Here is an 18,624-nt window from a genome sequence, read left to right on the forward strand (position 1 = left end):
AGTTTTCTACCACTCTCTGGCTGGCTGGCCCAGAACTTCCTTTCTAACATCAGAATTGACGTCAGGAAGGTTTGTGGGCCGGTGTCTGAACCTTGCTTTCCTTCAGTTGCAGCGGATGGGAAGCAGCAGTGGGCGGCAGCGGCCCGGGGTGGGGGCGGATGGGTTTGAATCGGTAGTAGGCCAGTTTTCGGCGCTGGAGGGAGGCAGGCTGGCTTTAGCGCAGCAGGGAGGGAGGGAAAGCGATTGCCTGTCCCATTGTTTCCATGCACATCTTTGGGACGCTGTCTCTGAAAACAGGACATTTTGGCGTCCCAAAGCTGTGCGTGGGAACAACAGGACAGGGGATCTAAAAATGGGACGATCCAGTTCAAAACGGGACATGTGGTCATATTATTCAAAGACCATAGAGGAGCCAGCCTCCTCTATTTCCATAGGATCAGAACCATTACCCTGATCGGAGCTGGGAATCTCTTCAGGGGAGAGAGGCTTGTTCCTCTTCCCTAACCTCTCTAAAAGCCTAGAGAAGTCTGCAGGCTTTTCAGGGGGAGAGCCATGCCCTAACCTGCCTGAGCTTGTTCTTACTTGTGGCGCTCTTCAGCTCCCCCGGTGGACACCGGGAAGATTACCTGGCTTGCTCCAATCAGAATCAGGTTTAAAACTGGTGTTTCTAGCACTGCTATGAGAAGTGTAGTGACTGGGTAGGTTTTCCCTGTCCTCCCATTCAGAGTCAGTAATCTCATCAAGCTGGTCTCCAGGGCAAGGGAAATGATGAGTTGTATCCGTAGAGGTTTTGTCAGCAGGATACCTGAAGTCATGATGCCGCTATACAGGTCCATGGTGAGGCCTCATTTGGAGTATTGTGTTCAATTCTGGAGACCACACTACCGGAAGGATGTGCTGAGAATCGAGTCGGTTCAGCAAATGGCCACTAGGATGGTCTTGGGGCTCAAGGAACTCATGTATGAAGAAAGACTGAATAAATTGCAGCTGTACTCACTTGAAGAACGAAGAGAGAGGGGAGACATGATTGAAACATTTAAGTACATTCAGGGCCGTATCGAGTCAGAAGATGATATCTTCTGCCTCATGGGACCCTCGACCACCATAGGGTATCCGCTGAAAATCAGGGGAGGGAAGTTTCGTAGCGACTCCAGAAAGTACTTCTTCACCGAAAGAGTGTTGGATCATTGGAACAAACTCCCACTGCAGGTGATTGAGGCCAGCAGCATGTCAGATTTTAAGAGAAAATGGGATATTCACATAGGATCTCTAAGGGAGTGAAATCGGGGGGCAGGTATTTGGAATGGGCAGACTTGGTGGGCTATAGCCCTTTTCTGCTGTCATTTTCTATGTTTCTATGTCTATCTGATCTTGTGGTTTGGGGGTTTTTTGAATCCCCTTTTTGGTCTTTCTAGCACCCTTCCTGTCAGATTTATCAGGGACGATGGTAGGCTCCAAGCCTGACTGGTCATAACATTCAGGTACACTCAGTCATTTGTCCCTAATCTGTCCCGGTGGGCTCACAATCTGCATAATGTACCTGGGGCAGTGAAGAATTAAGTGACTTGCCCTGGGTCACAGGGCGCAGCATGGGATTTGAACCCAACCTCAGGGTGCTAAAGCTGTACCTCTAACCACTGCCCTCCTTTTTGCTATTCATGGGCACTTATTCACGGTCATGAATAGTGTGTTCCCATAAGGATGAAGATATTCATAGAGCTATACAGGAGTATTGTTACACCAAAAGAGAGTTTAACCCCCCCTTCAAACAAACAGTGAATAAAATACATTATATAAGCAGCAAGCTGTTCTATAGAAGAAGAGTACATAAAATGATTAATTTATGTGTTGGGTAGTAAAGGTGTACAGTAAAAAGGGCTGCGTAGGAAGCTAACCCCCTTTTTCTCATAGGACCAATGGTTCTGTATTTGCAATTTCAGTATTCACAGGGTTTTCTGGTAACCTAACCCCAAGAATGCACTAAAGCTAGGTTAAGGAGGCCCAGAGGGAATCTGTGAAGCTGAGAAACTGCAGGTGGGCTCTTTAACTTGGAATCTTGAAGAGTTCGTGTTTTGATATGGCCGGCTGTTTGAGGAAGAAGTAGTGTAGTGGTTAGAGAAACGGCCTCAGCACTCTGAGGTTGTGGGTTCAGACCCTGGGCAAGTCACTCAATCCTCCATTGCCTCAGGTATATTAGATAGGAAAAAATGCTTGAGTACCTGATTATAAATTGCTTAGATAACTTTAGTAGGCAGTATAGAAATGCTGGCCAGAGACCAGTAAGAATTGCTGTTGAGCTGAGAGGCATTCACATACGCTGTGGCCCTTCAAGAGCAGGCCACCCAAGGACACTGTTATGTTTATAATAATAATAATAACTTTATTCTTATATACCGCCAACAATCTTGCGACTTCTAGGCGGTTTACAATAAAGAGAAGTGGTTTACAATAAAGAGAAACTGTAAATACAATAAAGAGAAATTGTACATACAGCGAATTAAAGGGTATAGCATTGTATATCTGGTAATTCCAACATTAATAATATTAACAACAGTTTGTGTGCTGCAAGACCAGGAAGTGCCATGCTGCTAACACAAAATTTAGAAATATTCCATGAATTGAATGGTGTGTTCATGGTTAGTGATTAGGGTTGGGGTTTACAATTTATAGGGTCGGGTATGTGGTGGTATTATGAGGGGGGCTGATGTTCTGGTTCGTTACCTAGGTATTTCAAGAACAGGTAGGTTTTTAGGTGTTTCCTGAATTCGCCATAGTTGTTTGTGTGAGCAATTAGTTTTTCTAAGTCTTTACCCCATGTGGCTGCCTGGTACGATAGCAGTTGTTGATGGTATCTCTTATATTTACACCCTCTAGCCGGAGGGGAGACAAATTTCAGGTGTGTTTTTCTTTTATGTCTGTTGGTTGGGAATGAGAAGAGGTCTGTAATATATTTAGGGGCTAGACCGTTTAATACCTTGAAGCAGAGACATCCTAGCTTGAACTTCGTGCGTGCCTTCATCGGCAGCCAGTGTAGGAGTCTGTAGGAAGGGGTTATGGTCGGACTTCTTCAACCCGAGAATCATCCTGACTGCTGCGTTTTGTATCAGTTGTAGTCTTTGCATTTGCTTCTGGGGGATTTTCAGATGGATGATGTTGCAATAATCTAGGTGGCTTAGTATTAGGGATTGTACTAGAATTCTGAAGGTTGAAGTGTGGAAGTGCGCCTTAATGGACCTAAGTTTCCAGAGAGTGAAAAACCCTCTTTTGATTAGGGAGTCTATATGGTCTTTCATGGTTAGTTCTTGGTCTAGTATTACTCCTAGAATCTTCATCGTTGGTTGAATAGGGTAGTTAAGATTGTTAATGTGTAGTGATTTTGTCGTGTTATGTACGTGTGGCGAGGCTATAAAGAATTTCGTTTTCTCTGCATTGAGCTTTAGTTTGAAATCTGTGGTCCATTGTTCCATCATGTTTAGCGCTTCAGTTGCTGTGGGGGTGACTTCGGAGGGCGAGGTAGTAAACGGGATAATGATTGTGAAGTCGTCTGCATAACTAAATACTTTTACGCCTCGCTGTGTCAGCTGCGTACCCAGTGAAGCTATGTAGACATTGAAGAGGAGTGGGGATAGTGGGGACCCCTGTGGTACGCCTGATGGGTTTCTCCATATTTTGGAGAGGTTACAATTGAAGCGCACTTGATAGGTGCGGGTCGTAAGGAATCCTCGAAACCAGTCCAGCACCTCGCCTCCGATGCCGATTGCGTCTAAGCATTGTAGTAATTTTTTGTGATCCACCAAGTCGAAGGCCGAGCTCATGTCGAATTGCTTGACTAAAGCTTTGTGGCCCTTGCTGAATAAGTTGCGTATGTAATCTAGGATCACTGCAATCACCGTCTCCGTATCTAAACAGCGGTCTGAAGCCTGACTGGGTTTCATGTAGCAACGAGAACTGATCCAGGTAGTTCATCAATTGGGTTTGTACCAAACCTTCCATTATTTTTACGAAAAATGGGATGGATGCTACTGGTCTATAGTTAGTTACTGATGTTAGGGGTAGTTTACGGTTTTTTGGAATTGGGGTGATTATGATGTGACCATTTTTTGATAGGAATTTTCCGTTTTTGAAATTATTAGACATGTGAGTCCATAGTGTTATTTTAAAGTCTAAAGGGGCTGCTTTCATTATGTTGGGAGGACAGGGGTCTAGGATGCAGTTTGATTTAGTGTATTTGTTATAGAGTTTTATGAAGTTATTCCATTCTAGGTCCTGAAAGGAGTTCCAAAACATGTCAGCTGGTGTTTCATTTTCGTGTATGTTGGCTATTTGCTGTTCATCTGTGTTGTTTGTTGGGCAGTTGTTCCTTAGGTTCACAATTTTTGAGTCAAAGTGTTGTGCTAGATCATCTGCTGTTGGAAGTTTTTTGTCGTGCGGGGATTGACTGTGGCGTGTGGTGTCAAATAAATTTTTTATTAGATTGAACAATTCAGGAGTGTTAGTTCCTTTTGGACTTGTATTGGATATGTGTATTATGGATGAGTAGAATGTTTTCCTTTTTTCTTTTATCAGTTGTTTGTATTCCTTTATGTTTGATCTCCAATTGTTCCTGTCGGATATATCGTCTGATTTGTTCCAGATCCTTTCTAGTCGTCGTATTGATTGTTTCATTTTTAGTAATTCGGAGTCGAACCAGTTGTTATATTTATTTGAGCGGTTTGTTCTGTTTCGTTTAGGAGCTATTTTGTCTAAGATGGATGTGCTTGTTTTTGACCACTGTTCCCAGAATTCACCCTCTTCGTTTGTTTCCTCGAGCGCTTCGTAGTGGGCCCAGTATTCCTCTGGGTTAATGTGGCCCCTTGTGAGATGTTCTTTTCTTATCTTTGGGTGAGTTTTTTCTTTTGGTTGGTTCCAGATTAAATTGAAGTAATAGGTGAAATGGTCAGACCAGATGTCGTGGATCCAGATGCCATTCGATATGGAAATAGCGGGGTTTAGGATTTCTTTAGAGGACATAGTTACCAAATCTAGCTGGTGACCTTTTTCATGGGTTTGTGTGGATGAAGGGGGAATGAAGTTGAGTGAGGATAGGAAGATTTTAAACTCTTTTGCGTCAGGATTGTCCTCATTTTCTAAGTGTAGGTTTACGTCTCCTGCTATAATATTGTAAGACGGAGTGATTGAGTTATGTAGGATGAATTCATAGAGGTCTTCTCTGGCCTTTGACCAGCATTTTGGCGGTACATAAAATAGGATACAGGAGAGGTATTCTTCTAGGTCTTTGTTGCTAATTTTGCATGCTAGTGTTTCCAGTTGGTTGGTTATCTTGGAGTCTACTAATTTAAGTTCGAATTCTTCCTTGTGAATGACTGCTAGTCCTCCCCCTCTACGGTCTTCACGATTTAACATGTGGATTTTGTAGTTATCTGGTATTAGGTCATTTAGTATTGGATCCTCTTCGGACAGTAACCATGTTTCCGTTAGAAAGAGGCAGGCTAGCTTCTTGCATTCGATCCAGTCTTTGATTAAGAAAGCTTTGTTCCTTACTGATCTAGTGTTGAGGTAGGCGCAGGGAATGGAGGTAGTTGTGATAGGTGTGGTGGGTGTATTGCTTTTGATGAGTTTTATCTCTCTTGGTCTTTTTTTGAAGGTACGGCGGGGTCTATTGTTACTTGTGATTATTTTAATATGATTTACTCTTTCTACCTGTTGGTTAATTAGGTGCCTAATGGGTGTGTCAGGTTCGTGAGCTGAGTGAGGCTTTGGATGGAGTGATATAACATTTTTAACGTTATTACATAGCAAATATATCAGTAGGATTGATAGGAGCTTCATGTTTGCTGGTTGTTGAAGTTATATTGGTATTGATTTTTTGTTGGTTATCTGTCCAAGTAGGTTTTCTGTCTTTGTTAATAATACATTTGCAAAAGATTGCGAATATATTATAGTAGGACTGTGTAGGGTTTGAGTGGTGTGGTTTTTTCCCGTGCTGGGAGGGGGGAGGAGCGGGTTTCACGCTCCTTACCTTGTGTTGGTAGTCGGTAGGTGATCCGGTGGAGCGGTCTTTGGGGCGTAGGTGTTCCTCGCTAGTGCTTCTCTCAGGTGCTCCACGAAGGCGTTCACTAAGGCGCAGGCGCCTTTGTCGTGCGCCTTCGTTGGCGCGCCGAACGGTGGCGTGCCGTTGGCGCTGGCTTTTTAAAATGAAGATGTCCTCCTGCTGGATCGGGGGGGGGGGGCGGAGCAGGGCTCCCACGCCGGCCCGATCTAGCTGGGCAATATAGGTGCTGTGCGCTGGCTTTTTTAAATGAAGATGTCCTCCTGCTGGATCGGGGGGGGGCGGAGCAGGGCTCCCACGCCGGCCCGATCTGGCTGGGCAATGTAGGTGCTGTGCGCTGGCTTTTTAAAATGAAGATGTCCTCCTGCTGGATCGGGGGGGGCAGAGCAGGGCTCCCACGCCGGCCCGATCTGGCTGGGCAATGTAGGTGCTATGCGCTGGCTTTTTTAAATGAAGATGTCCTCCTGCTGGATCGGGGGGGCGGAGCAGGGCTCCCACGCCGGCCCGATCTGGCTGGGCAATGTAGGTGCTGTGCGCTGGCTTTTTAAAATGAAGATGTCCTCCTGCTGGATCGGGGGGGCGGAGCAGGGCTCCCACGCCGGCCTGATCTGGCTGGGCAATGTAGGTGCTGTGCGCTGGCTTTTTAAAATGAAGATGTCCTCCTGCTGGATCGGGGGGGGCGGAGCAGGGCTCCCACGCCGACCCGATCTGGCTGGGCAATGTAGGTGCTGTGCGCTGGCTTTTTTAAATGAAGATGTCCTCCTGCTGGATCGGGGGGGACGGAGCAGGGCTCCCACGCCGGCCCGATCTGGCTGGGCAATGTAGGTGCTGTGCGCTGGCTTTTTTAAATGAAGATGTCCTCCTGCTGGATCGGGGGGGGGCGGAGCAGGGCTCCCACGCCGGCCCGATCTGGCTGGGCAATGTAGGTGCTATGCGCTGGCTTTTTTAAATGAAGATGTCCTCCTGCTGGATCGGGGGGGCGGAGCAGGGCTCCCACGCCGGCCCGATCTGGCTGGGCAATGTAGGTGCTGTGCGCTGGCTTTTTAAAATGAAGATGTCCTCCTGCTGGATCGGGGGGGCGGAGCAGGGCTCCCACGCCGGCCTGATCTGGCTGGGCAATGTAGGTGCTGTGCGCTGGCTTTTTTAAATGAAGATGTCCTCCTGCTGGATCGGGGGGGACGGAGCAGGGCTCCCACGCCGGCCCGATCTGGCTGGGCAATGTAGGTGCTGTGCGCTGGCTTTTTTAAATGAAGATGTCCTGCTGGATCGGGGGGGCGGAGCAGGGCTCCCACGCCGGCCCGATCTGGCTGGGCAATATAGGTGCTGTGCGCTGGCTTTTTTAAATGAAGATGTCCTCCTGCTGGATCGGGGGGGGTGGAGCAGGGCTCCCACGCCGGCCCGATCTGGCTGGGCAATGTAGGTGCTGTGCGCTGGCTTTTTAAAATGAAGATGTCCTCCTGCTGGATCGGGGGGGGGGGGGCGGAGCAGGGCTCCCACGCCGGCCCGATCTGGCTGGGCAATGTAGGTGCTGTTTACAGAACTAGCTTTGAGTATTGTTTGTTCCCTTCCTATGGAGCTTTTACCAAACACCATTTATAAATAATATTTGCTTTTACTATAATTTGCTGAGTACATGTGGCTTGCCTTAAAAAGTTTGGAACCTGGAACTGATGGATTGACTGCTCATAAGCAGTCTCTACTGAGGCATTGTTTACATGCAGAATAATTGACTTTGGTTTCAGCCTGGAAGGATGAGAATATACCCTGTCTTAAAGCGTAGAGAGTGCAATAAAGTGAAGATTGGAAATGAAATAGGAAAGTACCTGGAGTGTGTTTCAAGCAGAAAAATTAGATTAGATGAGTGTTGGTTCTCTTCCCTTAAGGGAGGACCTTCCTTTGGGAGTGGGGTGGGTTTATTAAAACCCAAACTTTTTAAAATGTAGTTGAATGTTTGGAATGTCTTACAATGTTTTTGCAAACTGTATTCTACCTGGTTTAAGTATTTGATACAGATCTTGGATTGGCTTAGTCAAGGGCTTAGGTTGTGACAGGACATGAAACAAGCAGCTCATGCACGAAAACTACAAATGTGTCTGAATTAAAATAGCTCTGCAAAGAATTAGCTAAGATTCCTCAATAGTGACGTGAAAGATTGATATCAAATTATAGGAAGCATATGGTTGCAATTATTGCTGCTAAAGGTGGTGCAACCAGTTATTAAGTTTAGGGGCAGTTAATCTTTTACATGGGTAATGTTACTACTTTGGGTTTTTGCCAAGTATTAGTGACCTTGAGGACAGGCTACTGGGCTAGATGGACCACTGATCTGATCCTGTAAGACTATTATTATGTTCTTATTCTCTGTTGTAGAACCGGAATTGGTTACTGGACTAAAAACAGGGTAATTAATAATAATAATTTTATGTTCCAGGCGGTTCACAACAGAAAAACTGAAACATTGCAGTTAAAAAAACACAACTACTATAACTACCTCATCCATTAAATACAGCATCAGATAAAAAGCCTAATAAAAAATACCTTCTTAAATATCAACATTCTTGTTTATCAAATAGATGAGGGTAGGGTTAAATGGCCATTTTTCTCAATGGAAGAGGGTGAATAGTGGAGTGCTGCAGAGATCTGTGCTGGGACTGATGATCTGGAAATCAGAATGACAAGTGAAGTAATTACATTTGCAGATGACACAGAACTACTCAAAGTTGTCAAAACACATGCGGACTGTGGAAAATTGCAGGCAGACCTTAGGAAACCGGAAGCCTGGGCATCCAAATGGCAGATGCAGTTTAATGTGCAGAAACACAACGTGATGCACGTTGGGAAGAATAATCCAAATTATAGCTACTTGATGCTATGATCCACCTAAGGAGTCAGCATCTAATAAAAACATCTAGGTGTCACTGGAGATAATACACATAAATCTTCTGCCCTATATGCAGAGGCAGCCAAAAAAGTAGACAGAATGCTAGAAAATATTATTTTATTTTTTTTAAACATGTGTTTATTGAAAACGGAAAGGATCATAGAGAGCACAATACAAGGCAATAAAGAAAACACAGAAACAATAATGTACAGCAAAGGCAAGCAAAAGTAAAATCAACAAATCCCCAAGAAAACCCCCCCTCAATCCCTCACTCAGCAAGATAAAACCAGCCATGGCTATCAACATAGCACAGGGACAGCAGAGAAACAATGCCGACATGATAAACAATCCTGGACTCCAAACACCAATTTTAAGTAAGCCCCCAGCCACACAGACAGCACATACATCCAACACTCTCATACACTAACACACCAGCCACCACAATGCACAATCCAACACACAACCCACACAGCTCCAAATCATCCCCAGCCCTTCCCCCTATCCACCTTGAGGTACCCACAAAGCGAAGAAAATCGTGGAAGAAATCCTGGGAGTCAGACAAGAGGGAACAGGCATACCAAAGTCCATTCAGATCACCAGATCTCACAAATGCTCCCACAGGGTGACATAATGCTGCTTAGACAAATGAGGACAGAGTAAAAGCCCAAATCTCAAATTGAGCCAGTTCCCGGTCTACTCTTCCATTGGGCCTCTGGGGGAGTATCTTCTGAAACCCAGTACGTCAGGATCAGCTTTTTGACTAAAAGGAGGGCATTGTACAAGAATCTACAGTGTGGGAGGGTCAGACCTTGCGCCCAAAGGGGCTCCTGAAAACCCAATAAAAGGGTACGATAATCCCACTCCACAGCACAGCCCACCACCTTCTCTAAAAGGGGAACCACCCGCCTCCAGATGGACAATTTGGAACATTCAAGAAAGGAGTGGAGACAAGTACTAGCCAAGCACTAACACTTAACACAAAGGTCACTGTCCCAAAGCACTATACGCGCCCCTTTTTGCCAGGTAATATAAGCTCTATGAAGGACCTTATATCGAAGTTCTTGAAAATCAGCAGATTTTGTGAAAACGTACAGGTCTTAAAACACTCAAGGAACTGGTGCTCTGAAATGGGCTGCACAAGGTCTTCCTCCCAATGTGCCCGCAGTGCTCCCAAGACTGATAAAGGAATAGAAGATTTCAAAAGGTGATACCAGTAGGGCAGTGAGTTTAGCTGATATGGGGTGCTGAAAAATGGCTATCTAGTGAGCCTTTAACCCACGCCCCATTATGCCCTCGGCATTCAGTTTCCCAGTAATGTCGAAGCTGGAAGTATGAAAATAAAGATCAATGGGGAATACCCCAGTGATCGCGAACCTGTTGAAGGAAGGGAAATCAGTAGGGTAAAGGTCCAATACATGCTCCATGGCCCCCCTCCCCCTCAGGATGCCCATTCCCTGAACACGGATCGGCCCCAGCCTGGAACAAATTGAGAATTCCCCTCTAGCCACAAAAAAAGGAGACACTGCTATACTAAGTCCCTGTATGCGTTGCCACCACTGCCAAGCCTTCCTCAAAGACATCAAAACGTGGAAACCAGTCTGGTGTTGTCGAGAAGGATCGGTCTGGAAATGAAGCAGATTAATAAAGTTAAAGGGGTGATTCCAACCTGCTGTCTAACCCAGAGGGAAATACCGGACATGCTCCGTGTGACCTTCATGGATCCAGCGCATAAGCGTCTCTACATTGTATAAGTGGATATCAGGAACATTGAGACCACCAAAGCTCTTATCGAGGGAGAGCTTGAGCGCTCCAATCCGAGGAGCTCCAGACTTCCAAAGAAACTGAGAAATAACCAATTTGAAACGGAGCTCATCCCGACGACGAAACCAGTCTGGAGGGGGTACAATAATTTAGGAACCAAAAACATCTTCATAAGGGCTTTACGGCCCAGAAGCCCCAACGGGAGCTCCTTCCAGGCCAGGCATAGTTTCTCAATAGCCTCTAGGGGACAGAGAACATTAGTGGTGTAGAGGGTGGTTTTACTAGTGCTTAAATAGATGCCCAAGTAGCACACGGGCTTGGTCGAAGGAGAAACAGGTAACAAACCATGCCAGGGCTCTGGAGGGCCACCAGAAAGCAGCAAGAGCTCCAATTTACTGTAATTCACTTGCAGTCCAGACAAAGCCCCTAAATCTTGGATCACCTCCAAGGCCCTAGGTAGATGCATCGAAACTTGATCCAGGAACAGCAGGATATCATTGGCAAATAGGAGATTTTGCATTCGTGACACCCCCCCCCCCCCCCCCATCCGAATCCCCTGGATGTCTGCCGCCTGCTGGATTTTAATAGCAAGGGGTTCTATGGCCATAATCAGCTCATAGAATTTATTGATAAATCCAACGCACTTCACCCCCATCAAACAGGTTTCCGTTCCAATTATTCCACTGAATTATCCTTACTTGGTCTTATCACTACCATACACTACTTTCTTGATCACCGAAAATCTGTTCTTGTTTCTCTTGACTTGTCCGCTGCCTTCGACACTATTGATCACTATCTTTACTAGACATAGCCCGAAGACACCTCAGCCAAGGAAACAGATTGCTAATCATCCAACTTGATCTCTCAGCGGCTTTCGATCTAGTGGACCATCCCATACTTCTCCAGATTCTAGACGCAATAGGAATCTCAGGTAAAGTGCACAACTGGTTCCAAGGCTTCCTTAAAACAAGAACATATAGGGTCAAGTCAAAAGAAATTCTATCAGAACCATGGTCTAACCCCTGCGGAGTGCCACAAGGCTCCCCCCTCTCTCCCACACTTTTCAACCTATTCATTGCTTCCCTAGGCAGCACCCTAGATGCCCTAAACATAACTTCATTCAGCTATGCGGATGACATAACCATTTGACATCCACGACCCCATCTCCACAGGACGCCTGAAAACTACAATGGAAACAGTAGAAAAATGGATGACAAATCATAAGTTGAAGCTGAACACGGACAAAACTAAATTCCTACTACTAGAGAAGGACAAAAAACCAACCCTAACAGAACTGGAAATAAACTCAATCAAGTACCCAATACAGAGTTCCCTCAAAATCCTGGGAATACAACTAGACAGAGGCTGCACTATGCAAACACAAATCCATAAAATCATCCAAAAAGCATTCTTCACAATGCGTAATCTGAGAAAAATAAGAAAATTCTTTAATAAAGACCAATTCAGGATCATTGTCCAATCCCTCGTGCTAAGTATGGTAGACTACTGCAACAGCCTTTATCTACCTTGCCCAATCAACACAATAAAAAAACTACAGACCGTCCAGAACACAGCCCTCAGACTCATATACTCACTCAGCAAATACGACCATATTACCAAAGCATACTTAGAATCTCACTGGCTACCAATAAAAGCAAGAACACAATTCAAACTCTACTGTCTCCTATTCAAAGTAACCCACGGCACGGCACCCAGCTACCTAAACAACCGTTTTCACTACTATCTCTTATCCAGAAGAAGGAGAACACAGAACATTTTCACATACCCGCCTCTCAATGGTACTCGACGTAAGAAACTTTATGACAACCTACTAGGGACACAGGCAGCTAATATTGACTCCGACATCTCAAAATTACTGATCGAAATTACAGACATAAAAGAGTTCCGAAAAGAAATAAAAACACTACTGTTCAAAAAATATCTCCCATCAATCTAAACCGCCATCTAATGAGTTCCCAATCAATTCCTTTGGGAACAGAATCTCTTTATCCAACCAAAATAAACACCCCTACTGTCCATATCATCAATATTAATTAATCAACATCATGCAATCATCAAAACAATAAATACACCTCCGCTTATAGGCATATGATGCTACTCTCCATCCGAAGAAACTTGACTCAGCGCATGTAACATCTTTTGTAATCTAGAATATATTGTAATTCTTTATTATCCACCAGTTGTAAATTGACTCAATTGCTATATAACATCTCCTGTGATATTGAATGTACTATAATTCTTCAATATAAACTGTAATTAACTCTTCTCCTGTAATGTAATTCTACTGGAAATGCCCAGATATCTTCTTTATTGTAATCCGTGGCTATGTTACATCTGCTGCGATACGTATTGTAACTCTTCACTGTTACTTGTAATCTACTCTTCTCCTGTAATGTAATTCTACTGGAAATGCCCAGATATCATCTTTATTGTAATCCGCCTAGAACCGCAAGGCACAGGCGGAATAGAAATCCCTAATGTAATGTAATGTAATGTAATCTTCTTATTGATCGCCTTAGGAACTGTGGCATCACAGGTTCAGCTCTCTTATGGTTTATCTCTTATTTTAATGAGCAAAATTTTAAAGTCCACTCAAAAGAGAAAACCTCACCTCCTATTTTTAAAACTTACGGCGTCCCCCAAGGTTCCATTCTCTCTCCACTATCTTTATTTCTCCTCTTCTCACCCTAGCTCAATCCATCGGTTTGACAATTTTTGCATACGCAGACGACATCCAACTACTCCACCCTATTGATTCTACAAAAACAAATGAAATACAAGAAATTAATAAAAAACTTGATAAAATCAGTGATTGGCTCCAAACAAATAAACTTTCCCTTAAATAATTTCCCTTAATCTATAAATCCTGTGGTATACTCTTCCCAATCGGGAACAACGAAACAATAACCGGAAAAATCTTCATTAAATCCTGCTCAGTAAAAATTGAACAAAAAATAAAACTTCTCGGAGTAACTATAGACAAAGATCTAACTTTCCATGACTAGATAAGCTCCATAGTAAAAACCTCTAACTACAATCCTTGAAACTAATGCAATCATAACCCTCGTCCACTCACTGGTTATCTCCCATCTAGACTACTGTAACTCTCTATATAATGGACTCCCACAAAAAGAATTACGTTGTTTGCAGCTCATACAAAATACAGCAATCAAACTTATATATAAAGTAGGGAAATATGATCATGTCACTCCTCTCTTGAAAGAAGCTCATTGGTTACCTATCACGCACCGTATCACTTATAAAATCTTAATACTGGTTTTCAAAATCAAACTCTCACGTCTTCCATCTTTTCTCGACAAACTTATCATCCCTCTCTGTTCTTCTCGGACCCTAAGATCAGCAGATCAAAACTTACTGGCTGTTCCTTCCATCAAATAATTCTACTACACTAGAAAACTAACTTCTCTGTAGTTGCTCCAACCTTATGGAACGCCATGCCACCTCAACTCCGTCTTGAAAATCTTCTCGTTAAATTCAAGACCAAACTAAAAACATTCTTATTTCAAGATGCATATCTTAACATGTAAATACCTCCTTTCCCAAAGCCAGTAAAATCTTCTCAACCGCTTTTACGAAGCAACCCTATCCATGAAGTCATATCCCCTCTTCCCTTTCTTTTAAATTTTGTTTTTAACAATGTATTTATCGACCTTTCCTTTCCCTCATTACCCTCAAATTCATGTAAATTCTTGTTTATCGTCTCTTTAATGTTCACTACTCCCCATATATATACAATTACTATTTTATTTTATTTCTTTTTAGCTTTGTAAACCGGCCAGATACATACATAAAACTTGAAACTTGAACTTGACAGCCCTGCCGCGTAACCCAAAAGCTTCTGTTAATCAAGAGCTGAGCCTTGGGGGCAGTATAGAGAGCAGTTACCCAAGCCAGGAAGCGCCCCTGAAAGCCACCGCGTTCCAGAACCCAAAAAAGATAATCCTAGGAGATGCTGTCAAAAGCCTTCTCCATGTCTAGCCCCGTAACAGCTGACTGACCTCCCCAACCAATCCGATCGTAGATGGCGCCCAGGACTTTCATCAGGTTCATAGAGGCCTATCTCCCGAGCACAAAACCCATCTGATCTGTATGTATGAGACCAGGAAGGAAACAATTCAGGTGACACGCCATAGTCATGGCCAGTAACTTAATATCCTGGTCTAACAGGGAGATAAGCCTGAAAGAGCCAACCAAGTCAGGGTCTTTGCCCAGTTTAGGAATCAAAACAACATGAGTAAGATTATCCAGAAAGGCCCCACCCTTGGCCGCCACAACATTACATATTGCACTAAGCGGCTCTGCTACCAAATCCCGGAGGATCCGGTAATAAGCAACAACCAGAGTGGAATTGTCCAAAAAAGAATGATATGCACTAAAAAAGTGTCTTTCAATCCGTCTGGTGAAATGACGATCTTTATTTTTCAAACATCAAATTGACTCGACATGCGCATGTTCCGGCCAACAGGCCTGCCTCAGGAGTCTTAAACGTCACTAATGATGATATACGAGGTATACTAACACTCAAATGAATCTGACCACAAATCAATCAAAGAAGAGTGTCATGCCACAAGGAAAATGAATGCTGTCTGCGTTGTGTCAGCAGACTGCATTCGTTTTCCTTGTGGCAATCCACCCCTCCCACTCCCCCCTCCTTCCACACACCTCACAAACATACACATACCCCCACACACTCCAATCATACACCCACCACACCCCAAACCCCCCCTCCCAACCCCCATCCCAAAAGCATGTTGTCCCCCAAATACCAACCCATATGCATTTCCCAAGCCCACCCAGAGAGAACCTCCCCCCGTAGCAAACAAATACAGATCTGCATCCCCCACAAAGGAAAACAGCAAAGAACCAAACTGTAAAACTAAACAATAAGCCAGGCAGAGCAGGCCATCTCCATGGGGTCCTGTAATACAGTATATGAGGCCTCAGGAACAGAAGGCCCGCAGGTCCCCTGCCCGTGCAAGGACAGAAACTCCGGGCACCCCTGTGCAGGCTCAGAACACCATAGTCCAGTCCAGAAGAAATCCCCATAGGCACCAGCGACCAGGAAATCCATGCAGAAACTTAGAGGCCATAGGTCCAACCAGGAAGTTCAATCCCCAGAGCCATCCAAAGTGCCCAGTCGAGACCCAAGCAAGCCAGCAAATTAAGGCAAAAGGTGGTCTTCAGGTCACATAGAAACGGGTTGATACTTCAAGCAGGAAGCATCCCCATAAAATCTCGGGCCTCCTCCACGGTAGCAAGAGTGACCAACTTGCCAACCTGCCACAAACACAATTTTGCCGGGAACACCAATGCAAATTGGATACCTCTGTTGTGAAGATCCGTGCAGAACAGTGACATGAGTTTGCGCTGGGCAGCCACCCGCACAAAGTAGTCGTTGAATATCAACACCTTGGCGCCATCATAATCCAAAGCCCCCGCCTTACGGAAAGCTCGGAAAAGCAGCTCTTTTTCTCTCCAATTGATATATTTTGCAATAGCCGTACGAGCTCTCCCCACTCCCGACTGTTTGGCGCCAATGCGTTCATCCCGCTCACATTCAGAGTGGGAGGTAGGATTAGTCAGGCCAAGCTTTTCTGGTAGCAACTTGCTGAAAACGCAGTACAGGTCAGCGTCGGTCACTATCTTGGGAAAGCCCACAAGCCATAAATTGTTGCAGCGGCTTCTGTTTTCATATTCCTCCAACTTATCAGTGAGCTCTGCAGCCTGCGTTCGCAGCTCCTGCACCTGCGTTACCATGCCGGAACACGTGTCTTCCTGGGTAGACAGCCGCTGCTCCACTTCAGTGATCCTCCAGTTATGGGTGTCAAATTTCTCATTTATTTCGTCTGCTGCCGACTGGATTTTATTTAGCCGGGCTGCCAAGACTGATTTTGTGATTTTCTGGATCCAATCCCTAGCGGTGATAATAGAAATGGCTGGCTCCGCTGCCATTTTAAGTGGGGTCCAGAGCTGTTTATCTTTGATGTTTCTCGCCGATTTTCTAGGCATAGCCGGCACTGTTTCTCCTATCCAAAATGACTCCAGGCAGGGGCAGGAACCCTTCTCCAGCGCTCAGAGCAAAAAAGTCCAAGGAGGGGGGACACAGAAAAAGCAGGTAAAATTGCTGATATAGGTGAGGTGGGAATGGAGCTCCTCTCTCGCAGGTCTGCACAAGGCAGGCTGCATCATGTGACTCCCCCTCCCCCGCTAGACAATATTATTAAATGGATGGAAATAAGGCCAAGAACATTACTGTATAATGCCTTGTATGGTATGACCTCACCTTGAGTACTACATTTAATTCTTGTCACTGTAATTAAAAAAGCTATATGCCTTCCACTGTACCATCAATGTTTATGCAGCACCTTCCAGAAGGCATCCATTTACTTCATGTGTTTTTCCCTACACTTGTTCTTAAGGAACATTCCCCACAAAACATTTTGCTCCATCTTCTTTTGTTTCTAAAAGGCCCGAAGGTTTGGGAGTGGCTGTAGGGGAGAGGAAGAGGCCACTACATCCTAAAAAAAGAAAGAATATGGTGGAATTAGAAAAGTTTCAAAGAAGAGCAGAGAGAAAGAGAAAATGGTTCCTGTGGATGGGCAGACTGGATGGGCCATTTGGCCTTTATCTGCTGTCATGTTTCTATCCAAAATGATAAAGGGATGGAATTCCTCTCATTTAAGGAAAGGCTACAGAGATTAGGATCTTCAGCTTGGCTGGGGGGAGGGATATGACTGAGATCTACAAAATTGTGAATGGTGTAGCAGCCTTGTGAGGTTACCACGGGAACTCGCAGCATAGGAGCATCTCTCCTGCCCCAGTTCACCTGTGGCATCAAAGGTAGGCTGTGGATGGGGCTGGAGGGACGGGATGGAGCAAAGCTGGCCGAGATATGATGCGGGCAGGATCGCTCCTGTCCTGGCTCACCTCTGGACTACAAGGGCTTAAGGCAGGCCTTCTAAAGGCCTGTAGTGGCGAAGCTGGAGCCCGGGTTGGGGCAAAGGCTCCCAGGCTGGGGCAGGCCAGGATAGAGCACCTCAGGGAAGGTAAGATTATTGGTGCCAGGTTGGGGGAGAAAGGAGAGAGAACATTACCCTCAGTTGGGGGGGGGAAGGTTATCTTGGTTTATATTTGAATCAGTTTATATTCGACTGTATACAGTATGTTTTCACATCACTGTAGGATTACCAAACTTTACAAATAGCATAGAACATAGCTGTGAGAATTATTACTGGGGCTTCAGTAGGAGATATCTGACCCTATTTGTTGAGCTTTGTCGCATTCAGTTTAAGCTACTCAGTTCAGTTTTACAATCAGATCTTGCTGAGTGCACTTTACACTAGTCAGCAGGGGATTTTAGTTTGTCCATCACTGAAATTAACTAATTTATGTAAAAACATTTTTTCAATAGTTAGTCCATCAGCTTGCAATCAGCTGCTTGACTATATTCAGAAAAATGGATTTTCATCATTTTTATCTAAAACTTTTAATGCTTTTTGAAGCATTTGGATTAGATTATGAGTGGGATGAAATTTATGGCTGTTGTATGTATCATTTCAACATAACAACAATATGCATGTATACCATAGATACCTCTCAGTTCTGTGTAACATTCACAGTGAATTACAATTCATTAGTTAAAATATTTACCAAACAAGTATTTTTTTAAGTTCAAAAGTTTTATTGATTTTAAGTATTTTAGTATCTTTTTTGTACTTCTGTTATTCATATTTAAGTTTCAAGTTTATTTAAAATTTACTATGCCGCCTACTCGAGACTTCTAGGCAGTGTACAAACATATCATAATAATATACCAGTAAAAGTATAATTTAATCTAAAACAGACCAAGGGAAAAGAACAATTCAAGGACAAAGACGAACAGGAGCAAGGG

At 44.4% G+C, this 18,624-nt stretch overlaps 1 protein-coding gene across 8 annotated transcripts in view; it reads left to right on the top strand.

Moving 5' to 3' along the window:
• ATG9A (autophagy related 9A) overlaps nucleotides 1–18,624 on the top strand; it is a 383,311-nt gene that overhangs the window by 176,362 nt on the left and 188,325 nt on the right. The window lies entirely within an intron of this gene.

This window comes from Geotrypetes seraphini, chromosome 5, assembly GCF_902459505.1.
Source record: "Geotrypetes seraphini chromosome 5, aGeoSer1.1, whole genome shotgun sequence".
In the NCBI taxonomy this organism is placed as follows: Eukaryota; Metazoa; Chordata; class Amphibia; order Gymnophiona; family Dermophiidae; genus Geotrypetes; species Geotrypetes seraphini.